Source organism: Quercus lobata, chromosome 5 (assembly GCF_001633185.2).
Source record: "Quercus lobata isolate SW786 chromosome 5, ValleyOak3.0 Primary Assembly, whole genome shotgun sequence".
Taxonomy (NCBI): Eukaryota; Viridiplantae; Streptophyta; class Magnoliopsida; order Fagales; family Fagaceae; genus Quercus; species Quercus lobata.
Genome location: NC_044908.1, coordinates 20,591,728 through 20,605,815, shown reverse-complemented (window position 1 = coordinate 20,605,815; position 14,088 = coordinate 20,591,728).

The following is a 14,088-nucleotide window of genomic DNA, read 5'->3' as shown; positions in this document are numbered from 1 at the left end:
TTCTGAAACTTTCAAAAAGGTATTCTAATAAAGTTCAGCCACATTAACTATGGGCCATTAAATACGAAAAATTATTGGAATACTCCGGGAGTATCATAAATGTGTACTGCCCCCTTTCACATGAATTGTAAGTCCTACCATAAATTTAATTAATGGGACCCACAGTTATGTGAGAGGGGGGAGTACGCATTTATAATGCTTCGAGAGTACTCAATAATTACCCATTAAATACATAGCATTATGACATATTTCCCTTGCTCTCAACGTATAGATTTGGCAAAGACATGTTTTGATGTCCGGTTTATATATATATATATATATATATATATATATAGAAAGAGAGCTATTGATTATATATTGATTTCAATAACTTTATGACCATTTAATTGATATCAAACCCTTTTGGTTCTTTGGCTAAGGACAAGTTACATGTCTGGCTCTATACATATGGAAAGAAATAAAAGTTTCAAAAAACACATTATTTTTTGAATTACAAAAGCTACAGACTTTCAAAAAAAAATTTATTATTGTTCTGAACACTTACCATCTATTGCTTCTTACTATTCACAAAAATATATTATCCTTTACTAAATTTTATGGGAAAAGAAAGTACTACAGAGAGCTTATATCCTACGAGAAGTGTATGCTCGCAAGGATAATCAACAAAGGTGGCTAGGCTGTTGTATCTTGGGGACAACGTGCAGAAATATTTTGTCTAACTACATCGAATATACCGTAGATGACACGATTTGTCTTAAGACAGTGACTAGGTCCACGCCTCATCTCCTCCACCTCTTTTGGTAAAATTAAATTGTGTAATTTCCTAGGAAAAGTCAAGTATTATCTCTCCTTTATTTCCAACAAGATCTAAAATATAGAAAGAAAGTAGAAGACCATGCAAAAATTCTGCCATTTGGTATGTCTAATTAGTTGACACGTCATATTTCACTTAAGTTAGTGTTATTTGGCATTTCTTAATATTTGACATGTGGACCAATTATACCACATGCATGCTATTTTATTTTATTTGAATTCTACCACATGCCATACATGACATGTGGACCAATTATTCCAAAAATTCTGCCACATGCCGTACATGCATCTATACATATTTCCTCAAAAAAAAAAAAAAAAAAAGTATACATTCATTTGTAAGAACTTGCCTCATGCCAAAATATATATATATATATATATATATATATATCTCAATTGCATGCATTAGCAGATGTACTGGTTGGAATACACAATGAAATTAAAATCTTTTGCCACATGCATGTTATTTAAAGGCACTAAAATTGTAGAACCTTAAATGACTAATAATTAAAAAGGGAAAAAAAATTCCTAATATGAAGAAGGTTATATAAAAGAACAACAATTTTTTTTTTTTGATACAAGATAGAATTCTACTCTAACCTAATCTAAATGTATATGTGTGTGAAGCTCCCTCCTAGAGACTTGAACCCCGGCCCTTGCCTCCCACACCCCACAAGCATTTATACTTATAGAGTGATCATTGCACTAAGGGTGTGCATTGGTAAAAGAACAACAATTAAATTGCTTTAAATGATTAAAATAAACAAATATACTCCTAAAATTATGGGCCAGTCACCTAATACAATAATTAAATCATTCCTAAAAGAAATACATTTCAAAAATGCTAAACCATCGTGCATCCTTAGCGTGATAATTACTCCATAAATATAAGTGCTTGTAGGGTGTGAAGGGGGATAAGAGCTGGGTTTCAAGTTTCCAAAGAAGAGCTTCACACACATTTACACTTAAATTAAGTTAGAGTAGAACTTCTATCTTATATAAAAAATAAAAATAAAATGCAAAGCATTTAAATGCAAATATGTTTGTATGTTTAGGGTTTAAGTGATAGTTAAGAAAATTTTACTAGTTGAGTTAACTAAAACCCACATCTATGTTTTAAACCTGAATGTCTAATCTAATTTAGTATCATACCATATAATATAATATATATATATATATATATATAAGTTAAGTCCTTGATTTCACTTCTTTTAATCATTTATCATAATTTTGAACTTTAATACACAAATAATATTGTCTTTGCGTCAAATGACCTAATGTATATATGTATTATGATAGTCAATTTGACTAGGGCTTGTTTGGTATGTTATAATAAATCCTATAATGAAATGGTTATTCATATGGTAATGTATTTAAGTTAATTTATTTTTTTTATTTTTTTATTTTTTTTTTTGAGGAACATGATTGATCTTTTATTGAAAACAACTAAGGAAAATCAACAGTAACAAAATGAAGAATGTCTAGTGGAACATACTTCATCCATACTAACAAAGGAAGAGACAACTTAGTTCTCCTGGTTAAGGCACAAGCAACTGAATTACACTGCCTCCTAGTATGAGAGAAGTAATGAATTCTAAGAGAACTTGCAATAGACAATGTGTCTTTGATAATATGCCCAATACTTGAGCGAGGAGATGAGTCAGTTGTGAGTGCCTTATAGACAAGCTCTGAATCCCCTTCAAGAACCGAATGCTGTAAGCAAGTTCCACAACAAATTGAGTTGCCCGATGAGCTGCTAATGCCTCCAACACCTCTATCGAAGACGGAAGAGGGATTTTCTCTGACAGAGCCGCAAAAACTTCACCGCTATCAAGCCTTACCACCACTCCAATCCCTGCTTCACCTGTATCATCGAAAGTAGCCCCATCATAGTCGGTTTTGATGTCACCACAAGCTGGAGGTTTCCACATAATTGCTTTTGGCCGAGCTTTGCCTATGGAAGACTGAGGCCGATGCTGAAACTCAGACAGATAAGAGCGGCCGGGCTTGATGTAGTAGATGTTACTACCGTGGATTATTTGCTGATGCTTTGATTTTATATCCTTCTCTATTTTGGAAGACCTATTAAAAAGAAAAAATAGGAGGAAAACGACTATTGAAAGTGTCGAGATTTCCAGCACAAGCAAGGTTCACAGTAATCCCATAGCAAAACTGATATTTTTGCTGTTTTGCACTGGGAATTATTTGGTGATGTAGTAATAGACTAATAGTTCAATAATTGTCATTGTCTATTATTACTAGTTTATGAGAACCATCACTTCTGATATATGGTATATTCAAGGTGATCAGGAATTATTCTTTCAGGGTTCAGTAAAAACTTGAATGAAATTCATCCTATTTTGTTCAACTGGTTTATATGGCTTCAGCTATTTTTTGGCAATAAGGCCTACATTAGGATTTTTCTTTTTATTTTGTAATGTAACGCTTTCACATTACCTGCTGACCCGAGGTGCATAACATTCACTCACATTTTTTTATTTTTCTACTTTGGCAACTCCACCACAAAATTTTACGAAAAATATAATATAACAAAATTGAAGTTCTTGTTATTGTATATTTTTCAACTTGCATACCTATCATTCATTCGTAGATATTTGAACAAGAAAAATCCTTACAAACCACTGACCTTTCATACATAATTCGGCGCTGACTTCCTTAAAAATTCTACCTCCTCCAGTTACTCTAGTTTTGGTAATTTCAAATTCGAACATGAACCATAATATGCTAAACTTTGTTTTTCTCTCAGAAAAAAATTAAGTTTACTTTTTTAATTTATCTTTTAATTAATAATTTTAGAATCAATCATGGGTAATTAAGTCTCTTATTCTCAAATAAAAGATTTGTGATTTGAACCCAATCTACACCCAAAAAAAAAAATTGGTAAAGTCTCTTTTTTAATTTGATTGCTTAATAAAATTAGGATAAAATCATCTCCTATTTAAATTGACCAATGCCCTCCAATTTTCAGCAAGATATGAAACCCGTGCTATAATGAAATTAGAGGATTTAAATAGGAGGAAATCATTTCCCAATAAAATTTCCCTAGGAATTTCTCCAATAATTTGGTATTAACTCTAAGCAATCCTAGGGGACTCCTAGATTATACCGTGAAAATTTTGTGTTATTCAATTTTTTTACGGTAACAAGTTTTAGTTTTGTCACTACTGTTTGACATCAACAACAAAAAAAAAAAAAATAATAGTTTTAGTACATCATTCCTTCAACACCAAGGCTTTTTTTTTCCCCTCAAATTTCGTTCTTATTTGGTGATGGTTGCACACTTTCACCAGGACCTAACAATTTTTCTGACAACTATAAAGCTGAATTCAATAAAAAAATACAGTTCACAACTTTTACATTGGAAGCCTGCTTATTATTATCTCTTTCTTTCATTTCTTGTTAATTCTTCTTCTTCTTGCCAGAGTTGTAGCAGGTATCCATATAGTCTTCTGCTTTATTCACGTCTGTCACGTTAATAACATCCATTAGAATTGAATAAACAAAAACAAATTATATATTATTATATCTAAAGGAATGAAATATGATCTCAATGGTTTTAGTACCTGAACCAAAACTGGTTGGCATGAACTCTGCACAATCAAGAATATGACTATAGATGACATCTGTGAGAGAGTGTGGGCAAAAATGGACACAAACATCACGACAAAGCTTCAATTTAAAAGGATTATCCTGCAGACTCTCACAACCTTGAAAACATTTTAAAATGCAATCAAGATCTGGCTTTGCCTCCACCGAGAGGGAAGGATTACTAGCTGGTGCTACAAGAAGCACAACCATAAATAGTGTCACCATAGTTTTCGCAACCATCTTTTTTTTTTTTCTTTAAACTCTAAACTTTCTTCCTCTATTGAAATCTAATCTAGCATAATATATAGAAGTAAAACAGAAGCTTTTTCTTAATCTCTTCTAGTCTTCCATGGGTCATGTTTGGAAAGAAAAAAAAAGGTAGAAAGTAGAAGATAATGCTACAATTCTTCCATTTATTGACATGTTTAATTAGCTGACACGTAGGTCATGCTATCTGGCATTTTTAAATCTTTGGCATGTGGACCAATTATGGAATGCGTACGTGCTCACACACACACATATATAGAATAATACTAGAGATTTAAACTATTTATAAAAGGTTTTACAAACTGCTGATGTAGTGAGTAATTATTAATAAATGAAAATGTGATATTAATGGATTGCCAGGTATATTCATTGGAAGACAGAATTAAATTACACTTTTGCCCACATGCATTTAATTTAAAAGCACTGTAATTTTTCAATCTTAAATGACTAATTAAAGGAGGAAAAACTACTAATATATGATAAGGTACAATAATTAGATAGTTTTAAATAATTAAAGAGCTTTTAATGACTAATTTAAAGAAAATATACTCCTATATAATTATTAATCCCTCACCTAATACCACTATTAAATCACTTCTTACCAAAGTCTCTGATAGTTTAATAAGAGATATGGGGTTCAATACCCACCTACACAAAAAACCGATTGATATCTTGGTCTGATAATAAATAGCATCATCAGAAGCGGACGTCATAGGTTGAAACTCTCTAAAAAAAAAAAATCACTTCTTACCACCGCCACCCTTGGTGCGATGGTTACTCTACAAGTATAAGTGTTTGTGAAGTCTGGGGGGTAAGAGTCGAGATTCAAGTCTCTAGGAGGAAGCTTCACACATATATACACTTATGTGGAGTTTGGTACGGGAGAATCCACATTACTCCCGACACCCAGATTGCAAGACATCCAGATTCCTAGAAATGTGATTCCTTGCAATCTGGATGCCTAGAAATGTAGCTATTCCTATGCTTGGTTTCATTGGAAATCTTTTAATATTCCTAGGAATGTGAGTTGATAATGTTTTGTTTATTCCTAGGAATCTTAAATGAATTAATTATTTTTCTCATTTTATCCTTAGATTTGAATGTGAACTATCAAGTCCTTTAAAAAAAACTTCATCTAAATAAATAATGAAAAACAAAATATAAACTGTACATTTTTAGACCCCTTAAAACACAACCAGATTAACCTAGTTAATTAGCCAAGTGATTACTAAGTCAAATTATCAAATCTAGGTTAACACACATATATCATATTATTGTAAAGTGCAGAAAATAAAGTGTAGGGGCCTTTTTTGCGTATTGTGCGTTGGGCTGGGCTACCTTCTGCGGTAATGGGCCCGAATGTTTCTGAGTAAGGGAGTTAAGACCGGTCCAACTGTAACTCAACTTGGGCCAGCTTGTGCACAAACTATGCCTCGTCTGCCAGGATATGCTTACGGCAAGCAGAACTGTTTCAGATGAGTTACGGTAGGCAGATATAATAATAATAACAAAACAGAGTACTCTGACTATTTAATGAAAAATGGCCAAGTAATCCCTACTTATAAAACATAATTACAGTCGTAACAATGTCATTTATAAAGAAAGTAAAGGAGAAAGAAAGTAATATGAACTAATAAAGAATGGGCATAAAGTCAAGTTTAAGTTTGGTCCGCAAAAGCAAAACCAAAGAAGGGAGAATGCCTCCTCTCAATGCAAATAATCTCCCAAGAAAAGATCCTGCCGTGGAGATTAATGGCTTTGAGGGAGTCGGACCTGAATGGTTAATGCCCAAAAGGAATCCTTATTATGTTTTGGAAGAGAGCAGGATTTGAAAGGGGAGAGAGGGAAATCGACCTACTGGTGCATGCCTATTGTATCATCTTTCTTTTTTCCTATGTTTTCTCTCTTCTCTTTTTATTTTCTTCCTCTTGTTTTCTTTTATTCTGTTTTCTTTTTACTTCGCAACACCCTCTATTTTTCAATCCTCTTTCAGTGCATGGCAAGGGTCCTTTTATAGTGCATGTCGTGACCAGTTTTTTACCACTTTACCCCTTAACCGCTTTTGTCTGGTCTGGGCGTACTTGCCGACCACCAAAGGGTTCGTCTGTGTGCCACTCACCCTTGCCAGACAAAGGCAAGTTTGTTTCATTCGTCAGTCCACCATAGCACTCTTACCTGCCACGGCATAAATGCTTTCTCTCTCTTTCCCTCAAGGCATGCACCTAACGGTTCCCCCCTCAACCTTGCCTCTTTTGGGTGGTCTGTCATCCCAGCAGGACGTACCTCCCAAAAGGGCTTGGGCAGGAGCCACAAAATAGGTATTTTCCCCTCTCCCCACCACCAAACCATACCCCCTTTACCTTTTACCTCTAGCCCATGACCCCACCACGTCCCATATTGGCTGGGTACAGGCTGGTGGTGCCTGGACCTTGCGCGTGCTTTCCTTTCAGATATGTCCAAAAATCTGTCTGCTGCTCATGTGTTTGCCGTGATCTGGAGGCTCACCATCCGTGTTTTTTGACCTCTTATGTGGGCTTTTCTTTGTTTTCCCGCTCCATTTAAGAGCTAGACTTTGTCTGATGATGGGCCTTACATTTCTTTGGCCCACTCCTTGGTTTTCTTTATTTCTTGCAATGTTGTACTGTTATTCCTGCCGTAATAACTTAATCCTACTGGGCCTCTTTTGGGCCAGCCATTTATTCCTTCTCTCAGTGGCTTGACATGGCCACTGTTTTGCTTTTACTTCTGAGCTCTTATGTCCCTTTGGGCTTTCCTTTGGGCATCCACGGCCCGTTTGCTTTCTTTGGGTTTCCTCGGCCCATTTGCTAATTCCACACTCCTATGGGCTTTTTACTAACTTCATTGGGCTTCCCTGACCCAATAACCTTATTCTCATCCTTGGGGGTTTATAGGCCTGCCATAAACCCCTTACTTTCTTAGTTTACATTACACTGGGCCTGCAGTGGCCCTTTCTCGCTTTTCTACCTCATACACTACCCATGGGATGCTATTTCTTTCTTTCCGGGCTTCTTTGAGCCCATTTGCCACTTCAAGACCCACTTGTTTATTTCTTGGGCTTGTGATCCATTATTCCTGCCGCTTGGGCCTAATGGTTTTGCTGCCTACTTTGTCAATTCTTTGTTGCCCTTGTTATTGGGCTTTCTTTCTAACAAATGGCCCTTAACATAAAGAACACAACAATATGATAACCCAGGAAAACTAAACCGGTAAAAATCCTGGAGAGGATTTAACCTAGCTATCCTCAAGGTAAAATGAATCCACTATGAAAGAATTGAAGTTTACACAATAGTGACTTAGACCACTAACATCTTATTCCTACCTCGAGTAGGAAACTTACTACCATGACCACGTGACAGCTCTGAGTCCACGGACTACTTCTTTCTTGAATTCACAGCAAGTACAAGCACTCCTGCTTGTGTATCTTTAAGCTCTTGAATCTACAACTGAATTGATCACCAAACTCTTGACATCGATCTTGAGATTGGAAACCCTAAGTTTATGTGAAGGCAAACACCTCTAGATCTCACAAAAGATTCACACACAGCATAAAGAGCAACCTCAAAACGTGGCTAGGGTTTTTCTTTTTATACTTAAGGCAAAACATAAAACCCTACACGTCAAACGGGCACGTCAAACGGGCTTGGGCTGAGTTAGAAAATTCTGCAGAAAAACAATCTGCACGAACTTTGATTGATTGAGTCTAATTCTCAATCGATCGAGCCAGGCAAATTTACATAGTAAACCCTACAAAACACTCGATTCCAACTTTACACTTAAACACACTTTGAGCAAGTCTAAAACAAGACTAAACGTTTTGATCATGGTTTGCCAATATTACAAATTGAAGTTCTAATACATTTAAACCTAAATTCTTAGAACCCAACATAAACTATTAATAATTTGTTGAGCAACACACAACAACAAAAGTGAATACCTGGCAATAATGGAGGGTCCCCTTCAAACTTTTTTTTCCCACACATGAAACCTAAATAGAACTTTGTTTAGGAATATATCAACAAAGTTGTCTATCCTGTTTATGTCATTTTAGCAGGAAAAGATAAAGATAAGGGAAAGATAATGATGATTTATTTTATATTTTATCTTAATTACTTAAATGATAAGGAAAAAGGGTTAAAATTGTCAATTTATAAAAAAAATATAATTTATTTTAAGCTTGGAAATCTGGATACTCACCTATTTTAAAGTGAATCCACATTTCTACTAAGAGGGGTTTAAAGGGAGAATCCATATTCTCCTGACATCTGATTCCGTAGCGTGATTTGCAACCAAACATGTGAATCTTTAAACATTCCTGAGAATCCTAAAATATTACCCCATATCAAATGCCACATTAGATTAGATTAGAGTAGAATTTCTATCTTGTAAAAAAAAAAAAAAAAAAAAAAAACTCTTTAAATAAGCAAAGAATTTAAAATTGAATATTGCTATTTTTTTGTTTTATTTTTTTATGGGATATTTTTGGGATTTAAATGATATTTTTGTGGTAATTGCATCTTTTCTAGCTCCTCATGTTTGTGATTTGAACTCCTTTTATTTTATTTTTTTATTTTGGCATAATTCAATAGTTAAATGTGGAGGGAGGGTCGTTTGGTATGGGGTAATGTTTTAGGATTCTTGGGAATGTTAAAAGATTCCTTATATATATATATATATATATATATATATATATTCTTATGATTTTAAACAATTTGGTGACTTTGTAAGAAATGATAGAAATTTAGTCTGAAAGGTTTTGTAATATTATTCTGATAAGAAAAATGAGAACAATTATTTTTCTATGAAAAGTGTATAAATTATAATTATAAAGAGTATAAAATACTGTGCATGAGAAGATATTCTCCTATCTGAATAATCATAAAATGAAATGATTTAATTTACATGCATTATTATTAAATTCTCGTGTATCTTACCCTTATTGAGTTGTGTAGCTCACTCCTCCCACTCATTCAGTCAATAGGTTTTATTTTGAAACAAAGGGAGCCTTAGTCAAGTTTTGGGAGGAGCTGGTTTTAGTTTTAAAAGTATAGATTCTAATTTTACAATTTAATGTTTAGCTTTGTAGTATTGTTTATTTTAGGATCTTCTAATTGGAGTTGTATATTTTGGTGTAATTAGAGATTTATTATGTGAAAGTGTGGAATTTGAATGACTAGTGGATTGTGTTATCCCTTGAAGTACAATGTAGATGCTCTGAATATCAAGTGAAAAGTTATATCAAGAATATAAAGAAACAAGAATTTTTTAAGAAAGAGGAAAGATTTTTGTTTATAAGTTTAGTTGGTTCTTGTTAATATCAGGTTTAAGCTTGATATTAACATGCCAATCATGGTCACAAATCCAGATATCGGGTTTGGGAGGTGACATTTAACATTCTCACATTTGGATGTGAATCACACAAGTGAGTCTAAGGTATCTGAATTTCCACTTAGTCCCCCTTTTGTAGGAATGCGGATTCAATTACAAAAAGGTGGGTATTCACATTCTCATGCTTAGAAAAAGTTTCATTTTTTTTTTTAATAAATAGTTAATTATACCCATTCCTTCCTACCCTTTAAGTAATAGAAATAAAATATAAAAAATGAAAATTTAGATAATTGTTTTTCTTACAAATCAAAGGATATCTTGGAAAAAACAATTACTCTTATAAGATTCTTAGAAATAAACCAAATATACACATCTCATATTCCAAGGATTCTTATTAGATTCATAACCAAACCAAACATAAGAATAGTTGCATTCGCTGACATTCTAATTGCTAGACATCACATTCCCAAGATTAGAGTAAGTGGTGGAGTCATATCCCTCGAATGCTGCTGACAAGTTGGATAACATGCTACAAAGCAATCATGGTGTGTCGCCTCACTCAAAAGGGAAGGATATGGTGCTACAATAAGCACAAGCATAAATAGCATTATCATCATTTCCACAGTTCTCGTCATGTTATTCTTTTTGTATATAACTCTAAACTGTCTTCCTTTATTCAAAATCTAAGCTAGTATTACATATGGTGTTGTGTTTATTATACACAATTTTACACACACCCTAATTTTGAACTGGAACAATAACTAAAATCATAATTTTAAACTTGGAAATAGAGGCTTCAAGTCACAATTTCATTTCAAAATGGAATGTGTATATATACATATAAGTGAAGTTTTGCTTCATGTCATGCATATTTGACTTAGGTTATTTGCTTTTTGGCATTTCTAAATCTTTGACATGTGGACGGGGCAAACTATGCCAAATGCTTTTTATTTTTTTGTTTGTTGGGGGGTATTAGAGATATTATTAATAAGGACAATGTTAGAGTTACAAATTATTTTACAACATGTTTTACAAACAACAAATATAACAAGTGATTATTAGTAAGTGAAAAAAATAATGTTAATGATAGGATAAGATGAAAACAAGTAAGAATTAGACACATCAATAGTATAAAAAAATGTTATAAAATAATTTGTGCATGTAGACTATTAAAACAAAACTTAAAACTTTGCCACATGCATGTACTTTAAAGGTACAATAATTATAGAAACTTAAAAGACTAATTAAAAGTGCAGATTATTAAAAGCGCAATCATTAGAAAGCTTCAAATAATTAAATAGCTTTAAATGACTAATTAAAAAAAATCCCAAAATAATTATGGGACAATCACTCCAAAAAATAATGGGTTCAAGATCCATTAGAGTTCTTAGGCTATTCTATACCACATAGAGTTTTTTAAATTCTGACCTTCATTTTTAAATTTAAGGGTCCAAATTATGTCAAGTCAATGTTCCATTAACAAACTCATTAAAATAATAGTTTAAAAAAAAAAAAAAACCATTTAATTACTAACATTTAACGTTTCTAGAGATAGAAAAAATACTAAAAGTCTCTCTGGCCAAGACTCCATCGTTTTTCAATCATCCAAAACACTTTTCAAACCTTTGTATCACCATAGAGAGCAATTTGGACTTAAATTTTGGAACTTTCACTTACCGTTTGAAGACAATCATTATAGAAATGACGCCATATGTAGGTTTGAAATTTTATTGTGTCTATCAAAAACAATATATATGCAATGCATTTAAATGTGAATATGTCTATATTTTTGGGGTTCAAGTGATAGTTCAACGATAATGAAATATTTTGTGATGCCTATGTCTATGGTTTAAACTTGAATGTCTAATCTAATCTATCATATCATATATGATATAATAAAATTAAGTTCTAAATTTCATTTATTTTAATCATTTATTAAAATTTTGTATTTTAATCATTAGTACATATTGTTTATGCATCATTTATTATATTATGATATTTCTCTCTCAAAAAAAAAAATATTATGATATTTAATTTAGGGTATGTTTGGTATGCTATAGTAGATTGTATAATGGAAAAGTTATTCATGTGAAATAGGTATTTGATTATTCAGTTGCATCTTCATTACAAAAAGTAATTATTCTTGAAGAATCGTTATTACTTAAATTAAAATAATCTCTTTCTCTATTATAAAACTTGATCAAATGTATGATTGTGATCGATGAACTATCATTTTTTTTTTCTCTACAAATCACAAATGTACATGTTTGAATAGTAAAAATAATTGTGACACAAAAGTTATGCCTTTATACTTTCTCAAGAGTGAATATATAGCAACCATCCCCATTTTCCGACATGAACTTCAACACTCCCAAGATCAGGAAGATGTCAAATCTCTGGGAGAAGATCTAAACCTCAAGGATCTGATGCAATTAATGCCTTAGAAGCTCACCACAAGTGCTTGTAACCTCTCATACACATGCTCTACTTCCTTTATTCAATGGCGAGCCTCTTCTCCATTTCAAATTTTGTGTCCAAGTATGTTAGCAATGCATAAGCATCAAACCTTGTTCCTGTCCATTCACCAAACTATCAGAAAATTGAAGAAAATTCGAGAATTTAAATAAGATGGGATCATTTTTCTAACGATTTGGTGTTGGCTCCAAGATTCTCTATTTCACTGGGTGTTAACTCTAGCTAAGCAATCCTAGGTGCTAACTCCTAGAATGTACCTTGTAATTTTTACGCTCTTTAATTTCTTTGTTATATATCAAGTTTTAGTTTTGTCATTATTGTTTGAAAAGGAAAAAAAAAATAAGGGTTTTAGTTTTGTTACATCATTCCTTCAACATCAAGCCTTTTATTTTTCTTAACTGTACCAATAGTATATCAAATTTGTTTACTTGATGAAGGTTGCACCAGAGGATTAGAAGCATGCTTTTCAATATATATTTTTTTTTCTTTCATTTCATTTCAAGTCTAGTACATGCTAATAATTCTTCTTCTTGCAAAAGCTGTAGCAGGTATCGATTTGGTCTTTTGCTTCATTCACACCTGCAAGTTAATAACATCCATTAGAATTTTTAAAAAAAAAAGAATATATATATATTATATCCTGAGGATGAATTATAAAGAAAACAATTATGTATAATTATATCCAAAGGAATGAAATATGAACGTACTCAAAGGTTTTAATTAGTACCTGAAACAAAACTGGTTGACATGGACTCTGCACAATCAAGAATACAACCATAGATGACATCTGTGACAGAGACTCCGCATAACTTTTTACAATTAACATAACAAAGGCGCAAATTACGAGTATCACCCTTCCAACGTTCCTGACAATACGCATCACACTCCACAACGCAATCTTGGGGTGTCGCCATCCGCGAAAGGGAAGGATATGGTGCTACAACAAGCGCAAGCATAAATAGCATCACCATCATATCCACAATTCTCCTCATGCTTTCCTCTTGTACAACTCTAAACTTTCTTCCTTTTTTGAAATCTAATCTAATACTATTATATATAGGTGAAGTTCTGCTAGGTGCCATGCATGCATGTTTGGGACTTCTACCTCGACACGCAGTAAAATATTTTGTACATGTCTCACCTTTATTGAAACCTAATCTAATTTAATCCAATATCTAATATATCTAAGTGATGATGCCGAAAAATCACCAATGAGCCACACAATCCTCGCGCGCTCGAAACAATACCTGCATATAAACAAAGAAGACCCAACAGAGAGCACCGGTGTGGTGTCGGCCAAATACCCTCCGAAGGTCAAGTTAGAATTTCTCATAAGTCTAGAGTGCCAGAGCGGGTCAATTAAGCGTACCTATTTTCTGAGAGTCTTTGGGTTTTTATAGTAGTGTAGAATCAAACTTCTATGCTTGCGCAACAAGTCTTTTCCATAAAGGGAAGATCCTCATTAATGGGCGTATCATCCAAAATCTTCTTCGTATTAGAATTCTATTCATGTTGAGTCATTGTCATTATCCGCCGCTGAACCCACCATTACCAAGGCCTCTGTTTGCCTTACTTCCT